Genomic DNA, 14,511 nt, shown 5'->3' with positions numbered 1-14,511 from the left:
ACACCTCTCAGAATGACCTCCATCAATAAATCATCAAACAACAAGTGTTGGCGAGGGTGTGGAGAAAAGGGGACGCTAGTACAATGCTGGTGGGAATGCAGACTGGTGCAGCCACTATGGAAAACAATATGGTGTTACCTCAAAAAACTAAAAATTGAACTTCCATTTGACCCAGTGATCCCACTTCTAGGAATATATCCTAAGAAGCCTGAAACACCAACCAGAAAGAATACATGTACCCCCATGTTTGTAGTAGCACTATTTACAATAGCTAAGATCTGGAAACAGCCCAAGTGTCCATCAGTAGACGAATAGATAAGAAAGCTGTGGTACATATACACAATGGAGTATTATGCAGCTGTAAGAAAGAAAGACCTCTTATCCTTTGAGACTACATGGAGGGACCTGGAAAGTATCATCCTAAGTGAAACAAGCCAAACAGAGAAAGACAAGTTTCATATGATCTCACTTATTTGTGGAATATAATGAACATAACAGTCTGAGGAAGGGGGTAGTCCCAGAGACGCGGAAGTGGGATACAGACTGACAATCCCCTAAATAGGGGGGTGGTGGGGGAGAGAGAAACCACAGAATTTATATGGATGTATGCATGAACAATGGACATGGACAACAGACTGGGGAAGGGGCAGGGAGGGAGGGGGGGGAATCAGTGGGGGGAAAAGGAGAAACATCTGTAACAAAAATTAATTAATAAAAAAAAAATTTCTGAATGTTATTGGGATTTTTTTTTAAATTGCAACTTCAGGAAAAGTTCCTGTTTTATTATTCCCAATAATTTTTTCCATGTAAAATAAAAGTCACAATGAAGCCTTATTGACAGAAGCTTAGCTATATAAACAGCACACGTTGAGAAAAGGTTTAATCTTTACACCTGTTAGATTGGATAAAGTGAGATCAGTAACAGCCATCTTGTGACATTACAGGAGATCTCATTTCCATTAGAGGTCATGGAGGCCCACCTTGGTAAGGGGGCACCATTGGTGGTCCCTGCCCATATGATGGCATAGCACCACAAAGGAAACCTGGCATGCCTTGATGATGACCACCATACTGACCATGAGGCAGCATTGGGGGACTCATTCCTTGTTGCTGTGGTATGCCTGGTTGTGGTAGCATCATACCTCCAGTTGATCCAACTGATGGATTACCAATGGGAACCTGTCCTGGATGAGGAAAATTGCATCGATATTTAGGTAACTGTGCCCTTCTTTTTCCCAGTGGTATATTCTCATCTGGATAGATCAACTTACTGGTTGTCGTAAAAGTAGCAGGCTTACTTGTTATTGAAGCTGTTGGTTTAGCTGCAGTGCTATTTGTTGTACTAGTGTTTGAAGCTGTAGACTGTGTATAAGCAGGGAATGTAGGCTTCGGGGGGTAGTTCTGTAGTTGTTACAGAGGTGCTGTTTAAGAGCTTGAAATCTGTACTAGTAGGTCCTTGGATAGCTTCCAGAGCCTGTCCAGTACTGGGGAAAAGAGGCTTTGTAACTGGAGGCTGTGGAGCAGGAACTGTTGCTGTTGGTGCAGGTAGTCTATTAAGAATACCTGGTGTTGCCCAGCTGGTGTGGCTCAGTGGACTGAGCATTGTTCCATGGACTGAGATCCTGGTTCAATTGCCAGTCAGGGCACATGCCCAAGTTGCAGGCTCGATCTCCCGTGGGGGGCATGCAGGAGGCAGCCTATTGATGTTTCTCTCTCACATCAATGTTTCTTTTTTTTTTGGTATGTGCCCCTAGCAGGAACCAAACCCGGGACTCTCTGGTCCGCAGGCCAATGCTCTAGCCACTGAGCCAAACTGGCTGGGGCTCACATCTCTCTCTCTCTCAAACATACTTTACAAAAAAGAATACCTGGTGCTGAAACAGCTGGTGCTTGAGTCATTGGAGGAATTCCAGGGCATGGAACAGGAAGGGGTATACCTGGTGGCATATCAGGCATCAGGGATGGTATTCCTGGACCAGGTGACACCATTCTATCCATTGGTAACATTCCAAGTGGCATGCCTGGCATAACTGGTGGCATCAGAGGAAGAACAGCTGTCATTAATGGAGTTATTCCTGGAGGCATCCCTGGTGCTCCTGGAACTGGTGGTAGTCCTGGCTGTGCCCCTATGGGGATATAACCTTGTTGGGGTTGAATAGGCTGTGGCTGAAATGAAGTTAAAGCTGCAGAGTCATCATCATCATATTCATTAGCATCATGTTGTTGCTTCTTTTTTTTTGACTCTCCTGTGTTTTCTGTTCAAGAAGTTGTCTTCTTTTATCCATGTCTTTTTCTGGAATACCTTCCGTACTATATATTTCCAACTCTGTCTGTTCTCCAAGGTATTGCATTTGGTACAGCATTTATTGTCTCTTGATGCACCTGCATGCAATGTACAGCCAAGCCAGGTTCTGTGTACAATTTCTTATGACATATATGGCATTTAAAATGTTTTGCTTTTTGATGTTATATAAGGATCTTCTCATCATCAAAATCTCTATTACAATACCAGCACCACAGCTTCAGCTGCTGCTTCTTGCAACCCATAACTGCACTCTATTGGCAAAATAAAAAGGGAGAAGGAAATTAGCAGGAAAAACAAGGCGAAAATCGCTCATTCTTTTTTTTTTTTTAATCCTCACCCGAGGACATTTTTCCATTTTTCACTCAGATAGAGTGGGAAGGAGAGAGAGGAAGAGAGAGAAACATCGATGTGAAAGGGACACATCGAGTGGCCGCCTCCCACACGACCCAACCAGGGCCGGGGACAAACTGCAGCCAAGGTACATGCCCTTAGCGGGAACCGAACCCGGGTCTCTCTGGACCGCAGGCTGACGCTCTAACCGCTGAGCCAAACCGGCCAGGGTGAAAATCGCTCACTCTTCAGATCTAATGACCACCACCATGTCCCACAGGAAACCGCCATTGGGATTTTAATAGGAGTAGATCATTTTGGGTAGTACTCACACCTTAACAAAATTAAATCCTTGCTTGTTTGTTGCATATATTTTTTTCTTTTAAAAAATTTCTTCAGTTTCTTAGTTGTATTTTAATGTTAGTTATGTGTCAAAAGTGCCTGCCACTGTGGTTGAAATACTGTGAGTGATTAAAAAGGAGTTTTAGTCACAGATGCTGTTTTCAAGAAATTTATAGTCTAGTGGAGGAGGTAAGAAATACATACATATATAAGTGAATATAATAAAGGTTATAAAACCAGTGCCGTCAGAGCAGTATGAAGTGCTGTAGGAGTTTAGAAAAAGGCAAGATTACCTTCAGCCAGGTTTTATAATACTATTGCCTCAAATATGCAGTTGGATGTCCTTGTGTTTATAATGATCTTGGGCATCTATGGACATCCACAGTCATTATAGAGAGCAGATAGAAATTCAGGAAGTCTTCTGATTGAGAAAGGTTGTGGATGAGAGTTGAGATAGTATAAACTTAATTTCCAGCCACTGGAAGGTTATAAGAAACTGTTACTATTGGCTGTCAGGGTAGCTTGCATTTGTTTTTTAAAGTTTATAATAACTTGTACATGTGAAATGGATGAAAAACAATAACAGCAAATGCTGATTATAGATACTGGTGGATTAAGTATAATGGTAGTAAGAGTCATTTGCCACTTACACTCTAGGCCAGCAGTTCTCAACCTGTGGGTCGCGACCCCTTTGGGGGTCGAACGACCCTTTCACAGGGATTACTTAAGACATAACAGTAGGAGGCAGCTGATTGATGTTTCTCTCTCATCGATGTTTCTATCTCTCTCTCCATCTCCCTTCCTCTCTCTCTAAAAATAAAAACATATTTAAAAAATGTTATTTAAAAATTCATACCATATGGTATAGAAAATCTGGGAATCAGAAGCATATGTATGTAGCAAAATTACAGTTATGAAGTAGCAACGAAAATAATTTTATGGTTGGGGGTCACCACAACATGAGGAACTGTATTAAAGGGTCGCGGCATTAGGAAGGTTGAGAACCACTGCCTAGGCTTTATTTCCATGAATAGTAATAGCAATTAGATATACTGATGAGAGTCATTCATGGTCGGTTTGTTGTACATTTTAAATACCACATTTAATTCTTGATGTGTATTCAGGCTTCAACCTTTGTTATTTTCTTATCTTTAACTTGATGGTTTGCTTAACAAAATTGAAGGTAACATTGACATACAGTAAAAATTGCATTAAGCACAATTCATATTTTGTTAATGTAAAAAGCAGTAATTTACATGGAGTAAGGAGGTTTCTTTTTATATAACTGACCTTAAAGAGTATGAGCATTTAAAATGGTTGAGCCATTTTTCCTAGGACTTGATGGCATTTAAAATAAAAAGATGTAAGAGAGTGGTATTTAAATCAATGAGTTTCATCTTGTCTGCTCTTTTTAATTTATTGCTTGAAATGTCAGTAAGCCATGGGTAGCAAACTTGGCTCTAGCTGCTGGCCCATGATCTACTCAGGTAGACCTTTCTAACAAAGTTATAAACTCTTCATGCATACATACACATGCTTCTGATTCCCAGATTTTCTATACCATATGGTATGAATTTTTAAATAACATTTTTTAAATATGTTTTTATTTTTAGAGAGAGAGGAAGGGAGATGGAGAGAGAGAGAGAAACATCGATGAGAGAGAAACATCAATCATCTGCCTCCTACACAACCCCACTGGGGATCAAACCTGCAACCTGGAATCAAACTGGTGATTTCCTGGTGCATGGGTTGACGCTCAGTCACTGAACCACACCAGCCAGACTTAAATACCATTTAAATAAATCCAGGCACAGAGTGGGCATGGTCTTGAATTTAGACAGGAATGGCTCTAAAATGTCACCCCTTAAGGTTTGTTTCATATTCCTGAAATCTAGGCCATCTTACCTTTACTAAGTGAAACTTGTCATTATTTCTTTCATTTCGTTTCCTGAGGTGTTATCTCTCAAAAAGAAAATAAAAAACCATATAGGCGTTCTCCCCCATTCCTTTCCTCCAAAACACCCACATTCATAAAGTGACAAATATTAGAGTTACAAAAGAAACTTTTAAAATACGTTTTTATTGATTTTTTCTTTTCTAAGAGAGGAAGGGGGGGGAGAGAGAGAAACACCAATGTGAGAGAGAAACATCGATCGGCTGCCTCCTGCATGCCCCCACTGGGGATTGAGCCCAAAACCCAGGCATGTGCCCTGACCGGGAATTGAACTGGGACCTCTCATTTCATGGGATACTCAATCCACTGAGCCACACCAGCTAGGCCAAAAGAAACTTTTTTTTTTTTTTTTATCCTCGCCCGAGGACATTTTTCCATTTTTTGCACAGATAGAGTGGGAGAGAGAGAGAGGGAAACATCGATGTGAAAGGAACACATCGAGTGGCTGCCACCTGCACGACCAACCAGGGCCGGGGACAAACTGCAACCGAGGTACATGCCCTTAGCGGGAACCGAACCCGGGTCTCTCCGGACCGCAGGTGGATGCTCTACCCACTGAGCCAAACCGGCCAGGGCCAAAAGAAACTTTTTAAATTTTAACTTTATTAACTGTTTATTGCCCCAAGGACTAACTTCCATTCAAACCATTTTGTTTTTTTATTCAATAATGTTCTTGTTATTTCAGGAACCATTAGAGCTACCTTTGTTACAGTTTTTGTAAAACTTTAATAATTCTCTCTCTCTGGTCAGCAAACTATGGTTTGTCCCCAAATCTCACTCACAGCATGTTTTTATAATACCTGCACGCTAAAACACTATTTTTTTTCTTTTAAAGAAAAGGAGAGATGCAACAGAGTTGTATGTGGTCTGTAAAGCCTAAAGTTATTTACCAATTTACCCTTGACAGAAAATCTTTTATTCTGTTTTGGCTATCTTCATTAGGTCATTGAGATAATAAAGAGATGCCTGAAAGTTAGCTTCCATATCCTACTTACTCTTTTTGTTCCCCATCTTCCTCAAAGTGTGTATCAGAGCAGCCCATAACACAAGCAAATATAATTTAATGGCCAGACAGCTGGGATTATGGAGGAGACAATGGAAGAGAGAGACAAAGGAGATCTTGCTTGTGGGAAAAGAGTAGGTTTCAGCATTTATGCACCATACTTTTTTTTTAGCTTTTTACTTTGAAATAATTTCACATTTACAGAAAAGTTATAAGAATGGTACAAAAACTTTAATGTACTGTTCACCTAGATTCACCAATTATTAACCTTTTGCCAAATTTGCCTAATTATTCATTCTACCATAGACATTACATGTAGCAAACACATTTTTTTTCTGAACTATATATGAGAATAAGTTGTAGACATTGTATCTCTTATACCTCTTTATTCTTTTTTTTTTTTTTGGTATGTGCCCCTAGCAGGAACCAAACCCAGGACTCTCTGGTTCGCAGGCCGACGCTCCAACCTCAGAGCCAAACTGGCCAGGGCTTATTCTTAAATATTTTCATGTATATTTCCCTATGTCCTAAGACTAAAGATATCCACTTCCTTAACTACACAGCAAGGTTATCCAAAATCAGGAAAGTTAACTTTGATATGTTATTATCTAATCTAATAATCTCATTCAAATTTTACCAGTTGCCCCAAAGACTTTGTAGGTTTTTATTCCCTCCTTTAGTTCAAAATCCAATTTAGGATCATTGATTGAATTTGATTTTCACTACTCTTTAGTCTTCTTTAATCTAAAATGGTTACTAAGCCATTTATCTATCTATCTATCTATCTATCTATTGTAATACTGACATTTGGAAGAATACAGGCCATTCGTTCTGTAGAATGCCTCTCAGTTTAAGTTTTGTAATGTTTCTTTGTGATTAAATTCAGATCGTGATCTGAATTTTTTTTTAATCCTCGAGGACTTTTTTCCATTTTTTGTTCAGATAGAGTGGGAGGGGGAGAGAGGAAGAGAGAGAGAGAGAAACATCGATGTGAAAGGGACACATCGAGTGGCTGCTTCCCGCATGACCCAACCAGGACCGGGGACAAACCACAACCGAGGCACGTGCCCTTAGCAGGAACCGAACCCTGGTCTCTCTGGACCACAGGCTGACACTCCAACCGCTGAGCCAAACCGGCCAGTCTAGATCATGATCTTTTAGCAGGAATATTAAATAAGCGATGTATCCTTGTCAGTGCATCACATCATGAAGCACACAATGTCTTTTTAGTAGGAGATGTTAACTGTTGGGCAACAATCAGCCTCCTTATTTTGATTTATATCTAAGGATATAGCAGAAATTGTGAAATGCCATAAATTTATGGCCACTGACAGTATATCTATTCAGAATACTATACTATGCAAAGAAGTGCATGGGAAGTAAAAGATACTGTTTTTCAACCTAAACATATACTTGCTTGAAGAAAAAAGATACCACAAGAAGGTTTTAAAAAATTAAGTGACACATTTCTTTGTAACTCTAAAATGTAAGTAAAGATCATTTCTTTGACTTCAAGTGGTTAAAGAATCAAAATTCAGCTTCTAGTATCTTTAATACCCTGAACCAGTTTTTTAATAATTTTTTTATTGAGGTAATGTTTATTTATTTACAATAAAATTCATTCATTTAAGAGGATAGATTAATGGATTTTGATAAATGTATATATATACAGTTTATAACGACCAGAACAGTCAAGATGTGGGACTGTTCCTTCACACTAAAATGTTTTCTTATATCCCTTTGTAGTCATTAAGTCCTTTTCCCAGACTCTCAGACCTAGGCAATCACTGTAGTTTTACATTTTCTAGAATTTTACATATTAGGATCATATAGTATATAGACTTCTGTATTTGACCTCTGTCACTTAGCATAATTATTTTCTTTTAATCCTCACCCAAGGTTGTTTTTCCATTTATCTTCAGATAGAGTTGGAGGGAGGGAGAAAGAGGGAGAGAGAAACATCATTGTATTTTCTGTCTCTGTGAACGTGGCTGCTCTTAGTACCTACCTCTTAAGTAGAATCATACAGTATTTGTCATTTGGTGACTGGCTTATTTCACTTAGCATCATGTCCTCAAGATTTATCTATGCTGTAGCATGTGACAGGATACCCTTCCTTTTTAAAGCTGAATACTATTCCATTGATGCATATATCATATTTTGTTTATCCATTCATCAATGTATGGATATTTGATTGCTTCCACCTTCTGGCTATTGTAAATAATGCTGCTATAAATCCCTTATCTTTTTTTTATCCTCATCCAAGGACATTTTTGCATTTATCTTCAAATAGAGCAGGAGGGAGAGAGAGAGAAACATCGATGTGAGAAAGACACGTCCATTGGTTGCCTCCCACATGACCCCGACCAGGGCTGGGGACCGAACCGCAACTGAGGTACGTGCCCTTGACTGGAATCGAACCCAAGACTCTTTGGTTCGTAGGCCGACGCTCTAACCACTGAGCGAAACCGGCTAGGGCAGCATAATTTTTTAATATTCAGTGTTGTATTTGTATATAATCTTTTGTTTCTTTTTATTGCTGAGTAGGTTTCTGTAGCATGGTGATGCCACTTCATTCATATTTTTATAGATTTTTAAATGTTTCCAGATGTTGTCTTATTAGACTTACATACATATATGTCTTTGAGCATATATTTTAACTTCTCTGGGATAAATACCTATATTTGGAATTACTGGGTAGTATTATAATTATACATTTAACCTTTTAAGATGCTACCATGTGGTTCACCAAAGTGACTGAACCATTTTGTGGTTCATCAGCAATGTATGAGAGTTCCATTGTTCCACATCTTGCCAACATTTGATGTTAGTCTTTCTAACATTAGGCATTCTGGTGACTCTATAGTGGTATCTCATTGTGATTTTAATTTAATTTTCCTGATGACTAGAGATGTTGAACATCCTTCTGTATATATATCCTATGAAACATTTGTTCGCATCTTTTGCCCATTTTTAAAAACTTACTAAGCTGTAATAGTTTTTATATAATTTGTACAAAACCCTTGGTCAATTTTTTCTCTTAAAATTTGCTTTTTATGTCCTATTTAAGAAATCTTTGCCTAATCCAGTATCAAACACACAAGAAAATCTCGTATTTTCTTTTAGTTTAATAGTGTTAACTCATATTTTGATATCTGATTCATTTCTAGTTAATTCTTCTATATGTTGTAAGATAAGTGTTGAGGTTTTTCATAATCCGCAAAATAATCTAATTGTTCTAGCACTGTTTGTTGAAAGGCCTTCCTTCCCCTCACTGAATTATCTTGGCATCTTTAAGTCAGTTGACTGTATATATGTGGGTGTATTTCTGGACTCTATTCTATGCTTTTGAACTGTATGTCTATTCTTATATCAGTACCACAGTGTCTTGATTATTTTGTCTTTATATCTGGAAATCAAGTGGTATGAGTCCTCCAGCTTTGTTGACCAAACTTGTTTTGCTAATCTAGGTCCTTGACCTTTCTATATAAATTTTTAAGTCAAGTTATCAATACTTCAAAAAACCTTGTAGAATTTTGATTAGGATTCCTTGATTCGATAGATCAATTTAGAGAGAATGGCTGCATTAACAACGTTGAGTCTTTCAGTTTCTGATTATAGTTTATCTCATCTTTATTTATGTCTTCTTTAAGTCCTCTCAGCAGTGTTTTGTAGTGTCATTTCCCTTCAGCCTGAATAATTTCCTTTGGCATTTATAGTACTACAGAGAGGTGGCTACTTGAAGTTGTAGAGAAAAGTATAAACTATTTGAAAACGTCTTTTGTATATTTGTTTTAGTGTCAGTCCCAAAATGATCTTAAAGGATAATGAAAGAGGATATTACATGGATTATAAAGGTAGAGATAAACAAATGCTTAGTAAAGAATTTGAGATCTTTTCTAACTCATTTAGCATTATATCTCCTTCCCTGCTTTGGGTGATGGAACATCAGAAACAAAGTGTTGGAGACTTTTTCACTTCTCTTTACTTCTGCCTCTTTCCGCTACCCTCACAATAAAAGAAATTACCTTAAACGGATATTACAAAATTGACACAAACTGGTGAGGCTATCAGAGAACATAGCAAGTAAATATAGATGACCTACACTTTCCCCTGAAAGCTGTATACAGAATTAAGTTTTACACACACACACACACACACACACACACACACACACACTCTTCATGTATGCCAGCACTAGTAGTTAGAAAATAAAGGAAACATGCTTTTTTAAAAATTCTTTTTTATTCCTCACCCGAGGACGGATGGATGGATATATATAGGTATAGGTATAGATATTTTTCTATTTATCATCAGATAGAATGGGAGGGAGGGAGGGAGGAGAGAGACAGAGAAAAACATCAGTGTGATAGAGCCACATCGACTGGTTGCCCCCCACACGACCTGACCAGGACTGGGGACGAACCGCAACCAAGGTACGTGCCCTTGACCAGAATCAAACTTGCGACTCATTGGTCCACAGGCCCATGCTCTAACTGCTGAACCAGACCAGCAGGGTAAAACATGCTTTTCTTAATGAAAAAAATGTAAAATAAATGTATGGGAATTATACAAATAAACAACAGAATATTAATTGAGATTCATTAAAGCCCAATAAAGCAGTTTCTACAAGAGAAGACTGAGTATTTTTAAGGATGTTTCTTACTCCTGAATTACCTTCTAACTGTAATTCTATTTAGATAAAAACATACTGTCTTTGGGGAGCTGATGGTGGTAGGAACAGAATTGACTAAGTGATCTTAAGTATAATCTGAAAGAATAAAGCTAGAATGGCCAGGACATTTTGGAAAATTTAAATGACAAGTGGGAATTTACATTCCCAAGTACTGAGACTTATTTTAAATATAAAATAATTTTTAAAGTATGATACTGATTTTTTTTTGTTTTTTAGTTCTTTATTAAGGAAAGAGCTTTTAAAGAACAATGACTAGCCCTGGCTGGTTTGGTTCAGCGGTTAGAGCATCGACCTGCGGACCAAAGAGCTGCGAGTTCGATTCTGGTCAAGGGTACATACCTCGGTTTCGGTTCCATCAGGGTCATGTGGCAGGCAACCAATTGATGTGTCTTCTCACGTAGTTGTTTCTCTGTCTCTCTCTCCCCCTCCCCCCCTCTCTCCCCCCACCCCTCTCTCTCCCCCATTTCCCTCTCCCCCTCCCACTCTATCTGAAGATAAATGGGGAAAAAGTATCCACGGGTGAGGATTTAAAAAAACACACACACACAAAAAAACTGGTGACTGTTTCCTACCCCAGAGCTACAGAATCAAAGCTGTGGAAGTGTATTTCATGTATATATGTATTTAAGCTCATGGTAGATTCTCATATGACAGAAATCACCTCTGGCTGTGAATCAGCCAGATGGACCAGTTCCTAAATCCTGAAGGAAACAATTCTAGGAGATTTCAAGTCAAATCTCCAGCTTTATTCCTGTTTAGTTCTGGATAATAAATGAAATGAACAAGTTTTTAAATTATGTCATATCATTTTTTTAAAAATATTTGTATTGATTTTTGTGGAGAAAAAGATAGAAACATCAATATGAGAGAGAAACATCAATTGGCTGCCTCCTGCACACCCCACACTGGGGATCAAGCCTGCAACCTGAGCATGTGCCCTGACCGGGAATCAAACAGGGACCTCTCAGTCCATAAGATGACACTCAATCCACTGAGCCACATAGGCCAGGCTGTTTTGTTATTTTTTGCTATGCCATATGTAATGACTCATTCTGGAATTTAGATGTGGGGGAAGGGAAATGACATTGAATTGTTTTCTTTAACTTCTTTTCTCCTATTGATTGTTTTAGTTTCATAGATCTTTGAAATATGAACTGTTTGATTCAGTTTGGTTCATTTAATTTTGCTACATGTATGTATAGTGAGAGAGAATGAGCTATATTTTGTTCATACATCCTTGCTATAAACTTTTAACATGGTAAACAGATGCAGTTGAAAAAAGTATATGATTTTGTGTTGTATTTTTCATCTTTGGTTATTCTGGATAAAAAACAAGCTAAACAGTCATTTAACTGGTGAAAATTACTGTAAAACAACTATTTAAACTCTGGAAATAGTTACTCTTAAGAGCATATAGCAAACGGAGAATCATTTATATTTTTAAAATCTATTAAATCTCAGTAAGAACAGGAATCTGTGGCATTTGAACCGTGATTCATTACCACCCACTTCCCTGAGCTGAGCTTGAGCGAAGCTCTTCTCTAAGTAGGAGGGGCAGACTGGGGACATTTCTCATATACTTTCTAGCTTCTTGTTGCAGATGCTTCCTTCTAGGGCTCCCTTTCAGCACTTAGCCTTTGCTTAGAGTGAAAGTTTATTCTAGGTGCAGCTGGCCAAGAATACTGAGTCCCAGTTGCCCTGGCCCATGCCTTATTCATAAGGCAAAAGTTCCATGCCAGGTGGGACAAGTCATCCAGCACCCTCACTCATGGAGCACAGATCTCTCAGATAAGTGAGACACTGCTTTTTCTAAAGGGTGAGGCAGGCCTTAAGAACAGAAAACCCTGGCTGGTTTGGGTCAACAGTTAGAATGTCAGCCTGCAGACCAGAGAGTCCCAGGTTCAGTTCTTGCTAAGGGCGTGTACCTCGGTTGCAGTTTGTCCCTGGCCTCAGTTGGGGTTGTGTGGGTGGCAACCATGATGTGTCTCTCTCACATCCATGTTTCTCTCTCTCTCTCTCTCTCTCTCTCTCTCTCTTTCTCTCTCTCCCTCTCTCCCTCCCGCTCTATCTGAAGATAAATGCAAAAAATGTCCTCGGGTGAGGATTAAAAAAAGAACAGAAAACCCTGTATCTTTCCCAAGGGAACTGACATTATTTTTAATAGTGCTAGCAAAAAAATGTTGTTGAAAATTTTTGAGGTGAACAATTAAGAGGATGCTGGTAGTTCCACATCGCTAGAGTAACAAGTGAAATACAGACAAGTTGAACATTGAACAGAGTCAGAAGTTAAGAAAGTTCAGTTTACAGTAATATCCAAAAGAATAAAATACTTAGGAATAAATTTAACAGTGTAAGACTTGTACATTATAAATTATAAAACATTGAAAGAAATTAAAGAAGATTTAAGTGCAGTAAATGGGAAAACATCCCATGTTCATGGATTGGAAGACTTAATATTATGAAGATGGCATTACTCCCCAAAATAATCTGTAGAGTCATGTGCATTCCATCAAACATCTCCCTCCCTCAAGCTTGATCCTAAAATTCATATGAAAATTCAAGGGACCCTGAATAGCCAAAACAATCTTTAAAAGAACAAATTGGGAGGATTCACACTGTGCAATTTCAAAACTTAATACAAAATGACAATTATCAGCGTAGTGTGTTACTGGCATAAGGATAGATAGATATATAGATCAATGGAATAGAATTAGATGTCCAGAAGTAATTTTTCACAAAGGAAACTGGACCCCTTTCTTGTACCTGAAACAAAATTTTACTCAATGGATCATAAACCTAAAATTAAGAAAAGTAAATCCCCAAACTGTAAAACTTCTAGAAGAAAACATAGTATACCTTCATGGCCTTGGTTTCACCACTAGGTTTTCAGATATAATACCAAAAGCACAAATGATAAAAGAATGTAGATAAATTGTAATTCATTAAAATTAAAAACTTGTATTGCCAACAGTAGCATCAGTGAAATGTTAGAAAGCTCACAGATAGGAGAAAATATTTTCAAATCATATATCTGATAATAGAGTTGTATCCAGAATATGTCAAGAATTCTTACAACTCATCAATAAACAAGTAAATAGCCCTATTCTGACTGAATTGACTGAAAGTAGGACTACAGAGTTAATTTTAAGTGAAGTTTATACCATGTAATGTCTGTTTTTTGAAAATCAGTAAACAATGAAATGACATCAACAGTTGTTGATTAACTATTTAGTTAATACAGACATACCTTTTTTTATTGCACTTTGCTTTATTGTAGTTTATTGATGTTGCATTTTTGACAAATTGAAGGCAAGGCCCTCTACCAACACAAAGATTACAATTTACTTTATTGTGGTTTGGAACCAAACTTGTAATATCTCCAAGGTATGCCTGTACCTGTCCCTAATACCTTTTATTTTATTATTATTTTTTAAATTCTCACCTGAGGATATTTTTACATTTATCTTCAGACAGAGTGGGAGGGAGAGAGAGAAACATCAATTGGTTGCTACCCACACCACCCCACTGGGGCCGGGGACTAACCGCAACCGAGATATGTGCCCTTGGCCAGAATCGAACCCGGGAATTCTTGGTCCGCAGGCCTATGCTCTAACTGCTGAACTAAACCAACCAGGGCCCCAATACCTTTTAGATATTAAATCTATATCAAACTTGAATGTGATTCATTTTTTAAAACATGTTTTTTAATTTATATTTGTTACAGATGTTTCTCCTTTTTTTCTCAATTGTGATTCACTTCTAAGTCACTTTCTTAGTAATTTTTTTAGTCCATGAGAGAGAATGTTGGGAAATGCAATTATAATAAAGGTTTTTGTAATGATTTATAACACTTAAGATATTTTGTTTAAACAGTTTAAAAC

The 14,511-nt window shown here is 38.0% G+C and overlaps 1 protein-coding gene and 1 pseudogene across 1 annotated transcript in view; one reads left to right on the top strand and one right to left on the bottom strand.

Annotated features, from left to right (window-relative positions):
- Window positions 1–14,511, top strand: part of LCOR (ligand dependent nuclear receptor corepressor) — a 143,267-nt gene that overhangs the window by 83,052 nt on the left and 45,704 nt on the right. The window lies entirely within an intron of this gene.
- On the bottom strand, window positions 916–2,547 carry LOC118632475 (annotated as a pseudogene).

This window comes from Molossus molossus, unplaced genomic scaffold, assembly GCF_014108415.1.
Source record: "Molossus molossus isolate mMolMol1 unplaced genomic scaffold, mMolMol1.p scaffold_m16_p_17, whole genome shotgun sequence".
Classification (NCBI taxonomy): domain Eukaryota; kingdom Metazoa; phylum Chordata; class Mammalia; order Chiroptera; family Molossidae; genus Molossus; species Molossus molossus.
The sequence above is the reverse complement of the archived record's forward strand: the minus strand, read 5'-3'. Positions and strand labels throughout refer to the sequence as shown.